At 35.8% G+C, this 15,361-nt stretch overlaps 2 pseudogenes; one reads left to right on the forward strand and one right to left on the reverse strand.

The window, feature by feature from the left end:
• The first annotated feature begins 267 nt into the window (after positions 1 to 267).
• On the forward strand, positions 268 to 6,113 carry LOC107693380 (visinin-like; annotated as a pseudogene).
• Positions 6,114 to 10,044: 3,931 nt separating this feature from the next.
• Positions 10,045 to 15,361, reverse strand: part of LOC107693379 (germ cell-specific gene 1-like protein) — a 7,870-nt pseudogene continuing 2,553 nt past the window's right edge.

The following is a 15,361-nucleotide window of genomic DNA, read 5'->3' on the forward strand; positions in this document are numbered from 1 at the left end:
TAAAATGTAAAAATCTGGTATTGTGGCAAACAGTTGGATCATATGTTGTATCATATGTTTCAACTCATCCAGGAGAGTGTACTTTATTTTAGTCATGTTGTCAGAGCTGTTTAGCTAAAACCCTAAATGTGACTGTAATTATTATGGGGTTAGAAAAAAGTACAGAACAGAACAGAAAAAAAGCAATTGTGCAAAACATGAAATGAAAATCTTGTTCTGGCTGAGTCTTGTGGAATCTTGTTTAATTGACTTAACCCAGTATGGAGAGGTAGCCGCCTCCTTTAACACTGCCTCATTACTCTTCCAAACTCTACCTTGATAACTTCCCTTCCATTCTTCATTCTTGGTCCACAGCCACAGGTAAGCATATTCTTTTTTATTCGTGCATACAGATACAAGATTTTTGATTTCTCTCTAGAGCACAACTACTTATGAGCCTAGTGATTTTAATCAGAACTCGCATATTCTTTACTGGTTTGCATATATATTAATCATTATATTAATATTCACTACATTAAACATTTATAAATGCATCCCAGTCAGTGGCTTTACTTTTTTTTCAGTGGCTTCTGAGTTTATTTATTCATTTATTTTTTTTATCTATTACTCTTTTTTTATCTATTACTCCTTTTTTTGTTTGAGTTCTGTCTACATTAAATAAAACCTTGGAAAAAACTTTATGAGACTAAGTCTGTAATATAGGTTGGGCTTTTTGTTTACTGCAGTTTATTAGGACACTTTCGTAATATAATGACTTAAAAGGCATAGCCACTGATTATGTTAACTAGAAAATCTTGATAATAGATGTAATAATGTAATCTATGCACAACCATAATTTGTAGTTACAGTTTCCTAATTGCAGCATGCAAAAAATTTGGGAACATATTTCAGAGGTGAGGTTTTTTTCTTTCTAAAGAGAGGTACCTTTAAGTCACATTTCTTCTTTTTTTCTAGTTTTGAAGTGTTTTCATATTTTTTCAGCAACACTGACCAATTTATCAGTAAAGAACAACTAAATGCCAATTTGAGAAACGTTATATTAAGTACAATAAACATGACTAGGTCAAGATATTAAAATGATAGGGAACCGTCTATTGATTGTCAATGGTTCAGTCTCACACAAATAATAATAATAAAAGCAACAGAAAATATATGAAACACTTTATGTGCCATATTTCAGGAACACTAAGATGTTTGGTATCGTGGCTTCATTTTAATGACAATAAAAAAAAAGAAGTTTTTGGAGTGTGTCAGATTTTGTCCGATTTTTTTGTAATTTTAACTTCCTGTGTTAATTGACAGTTTTGACTGGAAACCTTGACTGACTAACATCTTTACTAAGGGCACAATTTCACACCTTTGTTAGTACATCAGTTTCTTCTGTCTTCTATTCTTCTATCACTCAAAGGGAGGTCATGGGAAACGCACAGAGTGGAGGGATTCCCAGAGAGATCCTGGATGACCTCAAGCTGACCACCAGGTTCTCAGAATCTGAGATCACCCAGTGGTATGAAAACTTCCAGAAGCAGTGTCCTACAGGTCGCATCTCACTACAGCAGTTTGAGGAGATCTATGCTAAATTCTTCCCTGAAAGTGATGCCAAAGCGTAAGCCCAACACTTTTTTCGGTCCTTTGACACCAATGATGATGGGACATTAGACTTTAAAGAGTATGTTGTTGCGCTTCATATGACCTCCTCGGGCAAGTCAACCTTGAAGCTAGAGTGGGCCTTCTCACTGTTTGATGTGGACAAGAATGGTTACGTCACAAAACCTGAAGTAATTGAACTCAGCCAGGTAAGAAAATAATTAGATTTCACATAAATTGTACACAAACAGCTGCTGAAGGAGCGGTTCTCCATCCTACTGGACAAACCTCCATTCCACAGATTTTCTCTGTTCCCAATATATCTATCATAGAATTTACTATGAAAATATATTACGCTTTTTATTTACTTGATAGATTTAGCTTAAAGTGTGTCATATCTGTGCCACTAACCTCACCAAACAGAATTGCATAATTCATGATTTCCGACAGGTTTCCTTGAACACGCCCCCATCTGTCTTTGGTCAAACAGATAGTCCCGCCCCCAAATACACTGGTTGAGTCAATGTTGATTCAAGCACAGAATTCTTCACATATAATAGTATTTCAAACTTAATATTTCTTATTTGTTTAAGTTAGCCATGCGAATATGATATGAAACATTATTGACGTAAACTCAAGACAGTAAGGATCACAAGTAAAACTGTTTGGCGAAATTTTGCAAGCAAATTTCAGCCATTTACGAATCTGCAAAACCAGGAGTTTCAAGCTTCTAAAGATGCTAAACGGCTGTCAATGTTTTTTATCATTCATCATCTGGAAAAAATCGCTCTTAAAGTTTTTGCATATTATTGTTTCTGTGTCGTTTTCATTAGTTGTGTTGTGGACTTCACAATGCTTGTGGACTTCACTACAGAATTAAAAGTTTAGTTAAAAAACGCTGACACCCATTGGGAATACATTATGATAAAACATCATTAACATAAACTCTGACAGTACTTAAAACAGTAAAAATGCAGTCATAGTTACTGTTGTTCAGCGAAATTTTGCAGGCGAAATCCAACCATTTCCGATTTTCGCGTGTGGGCTAAAAAGTTTCTCACGCTGATTTCGCTCGTGTTCCAGTTTTTCACACATATATTCCATGTATTAATATGCTTTTTATTTACCTGATAGATTTTGTTAGCTTGAAGTGTGTCATTTCTGTGCCAGCAACGTCACCAAACAGAATTGCATAATTCGTGATTTCAAACAGGTTTCCTTGAACACACCCCCATCTGTCATTGGTCAGACAAATAGTTGGCCCCACCCCCGAATACATTGGTTGAGTCAATGTCGATTCAATCGCAGAATTCTTCACACATAATAGTATTTCAAACTCGATATTTCTTATTTATTAAGTTAGCCATGCGATTGGTGGGTAAATGTACAGAAACTTTAAGGAGAATTATTAGGGAGTTTCAAGTGGGGGCTAAAATGTTTCCCATACAGATTTTGCTCGTGTTCCAGTTTTTCACACATATATTCCATGTATTATTATGCTTTTTATTTACCTGATAGATTTTGTTAGCTTGAATAAGTGTGTCATTTCTGTGCCACCAACGTCACCAAACAGAATTGCATAATTCATGATTTCAAACAGGTTTCCTTGAACACACCCCCATCTGTCATTTGTCAGACAAATAGATAGCCCCGCCCCCGAATACATTGGTTGAGTCGATTCAATCGCAGAAATCTTCACACATAATAGTATTTCAAACTCAATATTTCTTATTTATTAAGTTAGCCATGCGATTGGTGGGTAAATGTATAGAAAATTTAGGGAGAATTATTAGGGAGTTTCGAGTGGGGGCTAAATTGTTTCCCGTGCAGATTTCGCTCATGTTCCAGTTGGTCACACAAATTCACTGTTAATCATCTATTGCTACACTATTGATAATGAACAGTTGCCTGCAAAATTGTGGCAATGTGACTGCATCATGTGAATGCATCTTAAGTTTGCCTGGTGGTGGGACACCCCATTTAAGTCATAAGGGATCACGAATGTGTCTCAGACTCTGAGTCAGGTCATTTTGACAGTGACGATTAAAACATAAAGAGCATTAAACATTAAAGCTGACCTAAGAACAGCGATTAGAAGCATAGAGTGACATCATCCTTAAGCTTGAGCTCTATAAGCACTCATTGCGGAGGGAGGCAGAAGGATTGGGTGGTGGGTACTGTGAGAGAGATAAGCGCTTCAGTGTGCAATCAGGATTTAAGACCATGGGCGCAGGGGGATTCAATGACATGTCAACTCTTAAGCCTTCTTCTTAGAAATGGCCGATCAATTTCCCAGGGAGTAGTGTAAACTGTTGGACAGAGATGTTATAGTATGAATCAACAGAATAAATGATACCTCTTATGTTATATCATCTGAAAACAGTAAACTTTCCTTCAAAAATAAACTATAGTGTAATATTACATCAAAGCAGGGCTGTCTTTTGGATTATGACAACCGAGAACGCGCAGTTGTGAATACTTGTGAATTGTGGTACATGAGTACTCAAGGGGATGATATAGTTTTCATTCAAATGTCTGTGCCATTACTGTATGTGTTTAATTAAGATAATTATTTGTAAACTTGAATTTGCTCAGCAAGATTCTCTTCAAACTGTAGTAGCTCCACCATGACAGAAAATTAATTGTATAGAAGACGCTTGCAGAATCCCTGAGAATGATCACTGATTAGCATTCTCAGATGTGTCAAATACTAGTTTCGCCTGGTTTATTGGAGCAGTTTATTGGATAGATCACCACAAAATACAAATTCTTGTCATTCCAAACATGACTTTCTTTCATGGAACACAGAGAGAAAATCTTATCACTGACTAAAGTAAAAATGAATGAGGGTTGTCGAGCTCCAAAAAAAGACAATAACTATAATGATAACTATACAGTGTCCACACCAATGCATTATAATGTTCTGTTCATTATAAGTTCGCATGGCAATTTTGTCATCTGAAACTTTAAATGTTTGAGGTCTTTAAAGTCGTTTGGATTCTGATTGGCTATCAAGGTTTTTTATTATCCGTCAGCAGGGTAAAAATCATTCTGAAAGTGATTCCAATTATATTATTTCTCTGTGTCGTTATCGTTATAGTTGTTGTTTTAAAACATTATAGTTGTAATTACCGTTACAGTTATTGTTCTTGGTGTGAACAGGTCTTACGCACTATATTCCAGGTCTTCTGAATTTATACAACTGGTTTTGTGTGAACAAACCAAAATTTAAATGGTTATTGAAACATTTCTCATTTCTGTTTCAGCAAAACAAATTTTCCGGATATTTATTTATGGTTACAGAGTGATGAATGTAATTGAAAGTCTGTTCATTTTAGTCTTTTATTTATTACACTTTTTCACCTTGTTTTGAGTTAGAAGTGCACTCCAGACATGGCTGTCCTCATTATCTTGCTAAAGCTCTCAAGTAAGATTGGCACAGCTGGCACAATTTCATCTATTTGTATTGGCCTATTGTTAGGTAACTTCAGTTATATTACGTTGAGCCGAATCAGCATGCAAACTAATTACCAAACAAGCAAGTTAAGCTCTAAAGAAGGAGTAAGACATATACAGCACTGAGGCCAAACAGATAGGGAGTTGAGGGAAAGCGAGGAGAAATAAATTTAACACATAGCCTAAACACAATCCATTAAAATTAAGCTAAGCATGGATTACAGGACAAAATAACAGATTTGGAAATAGGTTTGTGCGTCATGAGATGTTATCCAAAGAATAGGTCCATGTAATGGCCAACAACATCGTCATACAAAACAAAAAAATCATAAGTATGTCCTGTACAGCAATTATGACATCAGCTGAACTCTGACTGAACTGAAACATTTTTAATAAAGAATACTTCAACCTAACATGCAACATGTTGAGACCCATAATACACTATAGAAATCTACAAGGTAAAGTTTATTACTTGACCCATTAACAAAGACACAAGTGTGAAATATACAGATTTTGTATTTTGGCTTTCTTATAGTGGCACAGTAGTCTAATTCAAATATAAATTGGCAGTAAAACTACAGTGATTCAAATGAAAATTCCGTATTCACTTTGGCGGATTTGGTGTTCAAGCCAAAAACTCTGTCATTTGATCCTGTTCTCTCTCATTTCCCATCAGGCAATTTTCAATCTCATACCGAAAGTGAAGCAGGCAAATCTTCCCAGTGATGAGAGCACGCCAGAGAAGAGAGCAGAGAAACTCTGGGCCATCTTTGACAAAAAAGACAATGGTAAGAAAGATAACTTAAGATTCTCATGATTCGTTGTTAATCGATATTAGCATACAGAGAAAACATTTACAAAGTAAATTCTCTCTCACACATGCAGAACGAGTCGCAGAGGGAGAGTTCATTGAGGCCGTTCAGTCAAACGAGATTGCGCTGCGGCTCATTCAGTACAACCATAAATGACCCAACATGATCATGTTCATGCAAACAGTGGTTTTGTCATGCTTGACTTCCTGTGCATTTGTTGTTATATTAAAAATTTCATTAAAGATGCGCCATCCTTAATTTGTGTGTCGCCATTGTGTTCTGCTAGTTTCACGTGTTTTTATTAAAGCAACTGTAAGTTTTTTTTTTTACCTTGAAATATCAGTTTCAAAATCATTCTGATGGTACACTCACATCTAATAAGATAAATGGCTTCTGTCTGTTTCCCACACTCCTTTGCTTTACAGCAGCAACAAATGCACGTGTAGCTGTCCACTGTAATAGGTTTTGCCCATGACGTCACTGCTGTGGCGCAAATGCAGCTGGAGGCAAGGAAGTGATTTTCTATATAGGAATCTAGCAGAAACTCAAAATGACTATGTTTTGCGTTATGGATGCTCAAATTGGTCAAACCGAGAAACCACAAGGAGCTTTTATCGTGTACGAAAATTTGTTGTTCATAATGGGGGAAAATGCAAGAAATTGACTGAAAAAACGCCGGTAACCCCATAGATATGTATATATCTATATATATCTATATATATAACCCTGTGTCTGTCGGTCGGGAGGAGCAGAGTCGGATAATGCTCATGTGTGCAAATGGTTAATATATATATTAAGATCAAAGTACCTTTCAAGGAAAGTCTGTTCACTCGGCGGCCATATTTGTAATGCCTCCAGGCAGCTCAAACAAGACCAAGTTCTAAATGAATGGGGGAATCCTGAAATCTCAAAAACTGCTTGTTGAAGTCGCAATTAAATCACATATTTCAAATCAGCAACAACATCTGAAACGAACTGCCCCATGAATGTTGTTTCTTATGCTCAAATAGCGTTAAAAAAAGCTTATTTTCTGGCTAGATTATTTTTCAGGCTATATTATATTTGCATTTTAGAGAGCTTCATCAATTATAACGAAACAATGTGACATTGATTTTTCAATTTAGTTGAAAAATTGCTCATCTTCATAACATAAGAATCACGTCCAACATATGTTGTGATTTTCTGTTTATACCTTTCCAGTGCTTAATTTGAGCCGGATCCTGTTCCAGAAAATGTCAGATTTTGGATTTTTGCATTCCAGTATTTGTTTTTAAAGATCCGGCATTAACAAGTGCATTATCGTGACAGTGCATGCGTGCATACGAGACAGAGCAATTGCGGGTTTATGTAGATGTATTTGGAGCATGATTTGTAGATTATGTATTCTTGGGTGAACTATCCCTTTAAGTTCAAAATCGCTCTCGTTGATTGGTTCTGCTTAACCCACTCTCCACTCACGTTTGGAGAGAGTGTAATAATACCAGAAAAAATACCATGTAAAGTGAAATATTATAATGTATAAACATTATAAATACTATAATAATAGCCTAGTTCCCCTCACTCTAAAACAAATAATTTAAATGTATATGCAGAACAAATCAAGAATGAAAACAAAAATAAATAAAGCTAAAGAAACCAAAACAAAGCGAAACTGAAAGTACCGTTGGGGTCACTTACCTCTATCATTCGGCACAAATCCAAATGTTTCCATATTCGCAATGTATTTCAATGTTAAACTATTATTTATAATGTAGACTAGGCTTCATGCGCGTTCGCATATCGACAGAAAAAAAATCATCCTCTTCACATGGGCAAAAATGCGCTTGGCATTAGCAGCTGTAGACCGGTTATACATGGACTCTTTAAATTGATATGTTTGGCTGACTGTATTTTATTTTGAAAATGAACAGAATGCGATGGCAAGTTTGAATTGCTAGAATATGTGGTGTGTGTGTGTGTGTGTGTGTGTGAGCAAACAGCTGACACATTAAATAGGCTACTCCATTTTTGGTCATACAGATAAGAGTAAGACAACCCGCAAAGTGTTAAAAAAATTAATAATAAAAAACCGAACACTAGCTTCTCTATTGTTTTTGTATTCTATCTATTTATTTTCTTTTTATTTATTATAGCCTACAATTAACAAAAGCAAAAAGGGCCTCTAACACTAACTTGCTCTATTCTTTTTCTGTTTGTTTTCTTTTTATTTATTAGGCCTATATAATAATAATAATAATAATAATAATAAAAAAACTTTGCTACGTGTACGTTAAGCTGAGACTTGTTATAGCACCTGCGTATCATTGCTCTTTTGTTGATGTTTATTGCTTCAATTTGTCCTCATTTGTAAGTCGCTTTGGATAAAAGCGTCTGCTAAATAACTAAATGTAAATGTTTAGGCTACTTTTATTTTTGCACGCTCGCAATAAAAAGAACATTTGTGTTTTTGTAATTAAGCAAACAAACAGGATGCTCGTTCTCATCTTGGTTCTCGGTTTTCTTCCCGTGAACTTGTTTGCGGATCTCCGCGCCTCACATCTGTTTTATATCTGTTAATTATTTATGTCAGATATGTTTCGCATATTTATACCTTTTCTATATAGATTATGATTGTATTTTATTTTTATGGAAACAAATTTTGTTATTTTTAATGTAACTTACATATATTTGCCTTAAATCATCCTGGCGACCCATTTTTGACCCAGGGTTTGAAAACCTAGGTCCATGCAGAAACTTGTGAACGATGCTTTTATCGTTGTGTCATCACCGTTTAGTGACGTCATTGAATGTTCCGGGAAAACTGAAGTCGTATTGTCAGTGTCGGTCACGGGGCCTTTTAACTGCTGATTTGGATCCGGCAATGTTTAATTTACAAATTAAGCACCGTATAGTGTCTAAACCAGTACAGTACAGACTTTCCTCCATCTCATCCATTCTGCTTTTCACTTCCTGCCCTCCATCTGAATTTCGCGCCTAATCGCGCGTCTTCAGAATCACGTGATTGCAACAGTTAATTCTTCTCATTTAACTGTAGGGGGCTCCAAAGTACAAAAAAATACATAAACTACATACAGCTACTTTAAAGGGGTCATATGATGCTTTTTTAAAGATCATTATTTTGTGTATTTGGTGTAACAGAATATGTTGACATGCTTTAATGTTCAAAAAACACATTATTTTTCAAATACTGTACATTATTGTAGGTCCTCTATGCCCCGCCTCTCTCAAACGCTTCGTATTCTACAAAGTCCCTCCTTCCGACAAGCGCAGTCTGCTCTGATTGGCCAGCTGACCCAGTGCATTGTGATTGGCCGAACACCGCAAGCACTCGTAGGAAATGTAACGCCCCTTACCATAATCGCGAGCTTCAGCTTTCAACATAAATGTAAAGACAGAGCCAGAAAGGGGAACAGAGTCGCGTGACAGACACGGTGATGAAGCTGGTATATGTTTGCAGTACACAAGCCACGGTTAAGACAGCTGACTCCACTGTGATGGAAAGGAAAACTTGAAATCGCATCATATGACCCCTTTAAGTAAAAGATACCCGTTTGAAAAATAGTTGAAATATATTCTGTTCCCTTTGACTGTAATTTCTAGGTTAAGGGTATGTTTGATTTCTGTCATGCATTTGTTGAATTAGAGGTTTGTTTGGCACATAGGCCTATCTTATAACTCTAATGGTCTTTTTTAGATTGCAGTTTGCGTTCAGTTGATGAATGCCATTGTTTAGTGTCCATTTGAAATGGTTTAATTATTCTCTCATATTAAGATATGGTGTCATTTCATTGTATGTTAATCCAAACAATCTTCTTTTGGTTAATTTTTACACTATATTACATTGTGTTATTGCAAAACAGTTGTGTAAAGATTTTTTTTCTGCAGACAGAATATTATAGGTTAGTTATTGATCGAATGGAACATTAAATAGTAACATATGCAATTATGTGTATGCTTTTACCATAACTTGAATATGTATGCTGTACCATGACCATCACTAAGTGAACATTGTCTTAAAAACATGCAAAAAATTCTCTCTCCTCTCTTTGTTTGTGATTCTGATTTTCTTTCTTACCATTTCTCATTCTCTCCATCTCTCACTTTATCTCTGTCTCTTACTGGGGAGATTATTCAGATAATCTTCTGTCCAGTTTTTGAAAGCATCTGTCTAAAGCTGCTGGTATTCCTGTTTTTTTGTAATCTGTCCATCACTCCGTCTTGTTGTATATTCAGATTATCTGATATATTGTGCTTGGTGATCTTATTGAAAGCCCAAAATATAATGAAGTGAAGAATGATTGTACAGATTGACACAATACCTAGAGAGTCAGACGTGATCCAAACTAAATTGAAAGCGCAAATGTTCTCAGAACTCATGGAGCTAAAACTCTAAATCTAAAGCATTATGTGAACACAAACATATCTGAAGCAAAGAGGACATCTTTTTTTTTTTTACTAGTATTGTACAAACAGTAAAATAAACATCAAGACCTACATTTCAAATTGACACAAAGGTTCCCACTCTTGCATGTAGGACATGTTTGACATTGAATAATAAAATTACAGTCTAGTATGCTGATTACATGAATACATGGATATTTCAACACCTGTGGAGCATGTAAACTTATTTTTTAAAGGCCTAACCAAAATATGGATCTAAATTAGAAAATGATATGCATTTAAACATAGTCACTGATACTGCTGATGATGAAGGACCTCCTGAAGGTGTTCTCCTCAACACATTTCATCATTCCCTTCCCTCTCTAATTCATCCTCCACCTCATCCATTTCTCTCTCACAGTCCTCGCATCCCTCTCTCCCGCACCCCCCCACCAGTACCAGTCCATGAGGACTCTTTGCCCCCACCATACCCCCACCAGACACTTCCTCCCTGGGGCTCCACGTGGTGTCGATAAACGCACCCTTCTGGCATTGCTAAACGAGCTGGCTGACGGAGTAGAGGCTCCCACCACCGGTTGTGATGACCTCATCATAGGGCGGCGCGTGGCTGGCAGCACGGGCCTCCTCCAGATGGATCCGGGCACGGTGCTTCATCTCAATCAGAGTTTTGGTGTAAGAGTTCAAGGTGAATACAGCTGCTGCCATGCAACAGCTGAAGGAGATCCACGCCATGCTGTGGAAAAGCACCAATGTTTCAAATGATTTGACTTATCTTGCAATCATTTGACTTAACACTATACCATTCAAAAGTTTGGGGTTGGTAAGATGTTGTAAGGTTTTTGAAAGAAGTCTCTTTTACTCACCAAGACTGCATTCATTTAAAAACAGTAATATTGTAAAATAGTATTGTAATTAACAGTGACTGTTTTATATTTTAATATATTGTAAAATGTAATTTTTCCTATGATGCAAAGCTGATGTTTTTTTAACCACTGGGGAAATAATTTATACTGTCAGAATAACATTTAATATTTTATCAATTATTATTTATAAATATATTTAATATTTATATTTTTAATATATATATTTTGTACATTATTAAAATTATTCATTTAAAAATATATTATAAAAATGATCAAAAGACTGCAGCTTCAAATTCTATATTATAAAACGGATAGTTCCGGTCCTTGATTCTGATTGGCTGAGCCACGTTCGAAGCTGTTGTAAATTACTCTACAAACATACACCTTTGTTTACGTTTGTCTGTTGCTCGGCAACCACTTTGTTGCAACCACAACTGATTCTGAGGAACTATATTGTTTGGTGGAAGAATACTGTTTTTATTAATATCATTACACTTTATTTGCTCTGTTTTATTTTGTGAAACCTTACTACGTATATGGAATAACCGTTTTATAAAATCAATAAGCCCCGTGAAGCCGCGGTTTACAGTGAAACTCCGCTTCACGTCGTGCTTAGCAATGCCCCTTAGTTGTTATAAATTCACTGTAAACCACGGCTTCTTGGGGCTTATTGCTTTAATGAACCACAGATTATCAATGTTATCCCTGATTTTTGGAGACCACTATTTATTGCATGGTATTTGAAAGAAAGAAAGTAAGAAAGAAGATGGATTAGAGAAAGATGGAGACTTATGCAAATGACCAGCCATAGTCCCACGTCTGAGGTCTCCAGTCTTTGGGCCCAATGCTGACAGTCATCTGAAATACTGTTGTATACATCATATGTGCCACCATTCCCATCATACCTGAAATGTAGAAAAGATATTGTTCTCCCTGTTTGTCTCCATTACATACTGATGAAAAACCATATTTTTTCCCAAAGCTCTCAGAAACTCACCAGACAGCATGGTACAGATGGCAGCAAAAGCATTGATCTTGAGTGCATACATGTCCTTATTCAGACACAAGAGCAGCAATTCCACCCACATCAGAAGAAAACCCATCGCCAGAAGGCTGATGTATGCAAATTCTGATATCACTGAGAGCCACAGAACTCCTACAGGATATGAAACAGAATCAGAAATGAGCTATTTCATGCCAATTTCTGTATCTATAGCTCATAAACATCTCACCTTGTGTTTCTCCAGGGGTCAGTTCAATGAAGCTCCGACATTTCTCACCTGTGAAGAACAGGCACAGTCTTTGCCAACTGATCTTGAGGAATCTATCTATCTATCTATCTATCTATCTGTCTATCTATCTCTTTAAAAACAGTGATGTGCATTATGTAACTTAAGAAACTTGCAGCCATGACCTCTGAGTTGTGTAAGACTGTCTCGTTGTAGCAGATGTTGAGAACTGGGGTGACCCCATGGCAGTTAAATAAGTGTTAAGAAAGGCCACAACAGGAAACAGATGTTCAAAGGGACTGAATCAGGACATTAGTATCAAGAACAGCTTTGACAGTTGGCCATATGACAGTAGTTGCTTTATGTGTTAAAAGTGTGTTTTACTCATTTTCTTTGAACCCGAATTGAATTCCATTAATTGGAATTTTATATAAAGTCTCCAGCCAAACAGCTGCAAAATAACTGTCGATAAAAGTGAATTTTGATGATTTATCACTTAACATCATCATTAAAAGCTAACAGATATCAGAAAGAAGAATACTGAACCATTTACCCTCACCAGCCCCGTCATCGTGTTTCTCACAGGACAACCAGAAGCCAGTGTGAAAGTAGCGCAGCATGTATTTGTCTTCACCCGTCTCCCAGATGTAGTGAACTGCATTTGCAAGATTTTTGGCTCTCATACGGGCCAGTTCCTCCTTCTGCTTGGGGGACATTGTCACATTGGAGTCTGCTTTCTTGGGGTCTGCTGTTGGGACCTCTGTGGAAAGAGGAAGAATTGAGTGGAGAAGACTGGAGAACTGAATAAAAGAACAATGAGAAATAAAAAGAGACTGACTGAATGCGTCAAATCTATTCTGTACGATTATACAAACACACACACACTATCATTTTTGCTTTTGACTAGAATTGTGTTTTCCAAGATATCTCTTATAATCATGAAATTGTTCACTTAATCTGAAGCAAAACCTTTCACTTTGAATCCTTCATAATATTCAGATTTAGTGATAATCTCCCTCAGTGTAAGAGGGGTTAAAACGATCTATTAGATTTGTAGAGGTCTGACCTGGAAGATTACACTACAGCAAGTACTGACCTGTAAATCTCTGATCTTTACAGTTAGAAAGTGCAGTAGGTTATTTTCAGGGGATTATGGTGCTTTTTTTTTTTTTACTGTGGTTATGAGTAGTTTTAAAGAACACATCTGTATCTGTAAACAGGCTGCACTCTTTACACTTCTTACTAAATGTTAGTCAAGTATGTTATGCAATGACTAGGATTGGGAGCTTATTCACAGCCAGTTTCATTAAAAACAATACCAGAACAGAATGATGTTTGGTTTTGTTACAGGTTCTCGCAAGTGTATTCTGCTGACGCGATCACAATGTCGTACTAAAATACCTAAAATAGACTGTTTTATTCAACACCGTAACCCAATCTTAATAAAAAAACACTGAATAAAAAAATTAAAAAGGCAATTGCAACTTTTTATCTCACAATTCTCTGACTTATTTTTCTCACAATTGCCAGTTTACATCTGGCAATTCTGACTTTTTTTCTCAGAATTTTTGAGATAAAAACTCGCAATTGTGAGAAATGAAGTCAGAATTGCGAGATATAAACTGACAATTCTGACCCTTTTCCTCAGAATTGCGTGATATAAACTTGCAATTGCGAGTTCTAAAGTCAGAATTGCAAGATATACTCCCAATTCTGAGAAATTAGGTCAGAATTGTGTGATATAAACTCAATTCTGAGAACATATCAGTCTTTTCTCCTCAGAACTGGACTTTAACTCGTAATTGTGAGTTTACATCTCACAATTCTGAGAAAAAAGTCAGAATTACGAGATGCAAACTTGCAATTGCGAGAAAAAAAAGTCTGAATTGCGAGTTAATATCTCACAATTCTGACATTATTTCTCACAATTGCGGGTTTATATCCAACAATTAAAAAAAAACAAAAAACGTCAGAATGATGTAAACTCGTAATTGCAAGAAAAAAGTCAGAATTGTGAGATAAAAAGTCACAAATACTTTTTTTTTATTGGCGGGAACGGGCTTCCATATGGGTCATTCCTGTTATACAGTGACTTTTATGTCTCAATGATTTATTTACTCATATTTTCTCTAAAATGAGTCACATATTTATAAGAAATGGCTAAAATTGTATATTTAGGTCTTCTTCATCACTTAAACAGAGATAACAGACATTATAAATACTATTTTGTATTTTACACACCTTTTTATTGATATATGCATTCAATTTTATTATGTCCTCAGTGCAAAGTAATCAACTTCCACAAGAAATATAAACCATGAAATGATAAAAAACTCAAAATATTTTTAAATTATGTTATAGACTAGGCTAAACTGCCTCTAATCATACATATAAATCACGTGAAAATATAGTTTTTTTTTTTTACAATTTTCTTCAATTACCGTGTCCCTGAAGTCATCTTCCACCCTGTTAGTACATAGTTTCTCGCCTTCCAAAACCGACTGCAATTACATTGAGACCATTTTCAAGAAGTGACATTTATTTTTTCCACTGGAATTCAACTGTACAAACTGAGGTAAGCTTATATATAGTGTGCCTGATGAAAGAACCGCAGGCCCTCAATAAAAGGTCTTTACAGGTAGATCAAGAAACATGGAAGTACCTAAAAGAACAAATGTAGCCAAACCACAAAAGATGGCATCACTGTCCATTACTGTTCCTTTTTTTGATGGTTTTTGAGTTTATTTGTTAATTTAGTTGATGTAGCCAAAACACGAAAAAGGGCATCACTGTCCATTACTGTTCAAATATAAATAAAAAATAATTTATTATGTCTGTCCTCTCTAATTTGTAATTATTTCTCTAGCCATCTGAACAGAGAATTGTTTTGCCACCATGATTGGTTTCTCGCCTTCCAAAACCGACTGCAATTACATTGAGACCATTTTCAAGAAGTGACATTTATTTTTTCCACTGGAATTCAACTGTACAAACTGAGGTAAGCTTATATATA

This window comes from Sinocyclocheilus anshuiensis, unplaced genomic scaffold (assembly GCF_001515605.1).
Source record: "Sinocyclocheilus anshuiensis isolate Anshui unplaced genomic scaffold, SAMN03320099.WGS_v1.1 scaffold566, whole genome shotgun sequence".
NCBI lineage: Eukaryota > Metazoa > Chordata > Actinopteri > Cypriniformes > Cyprinidae > Sinocyclocheilus > Sinocyclocheilus anshuiensis.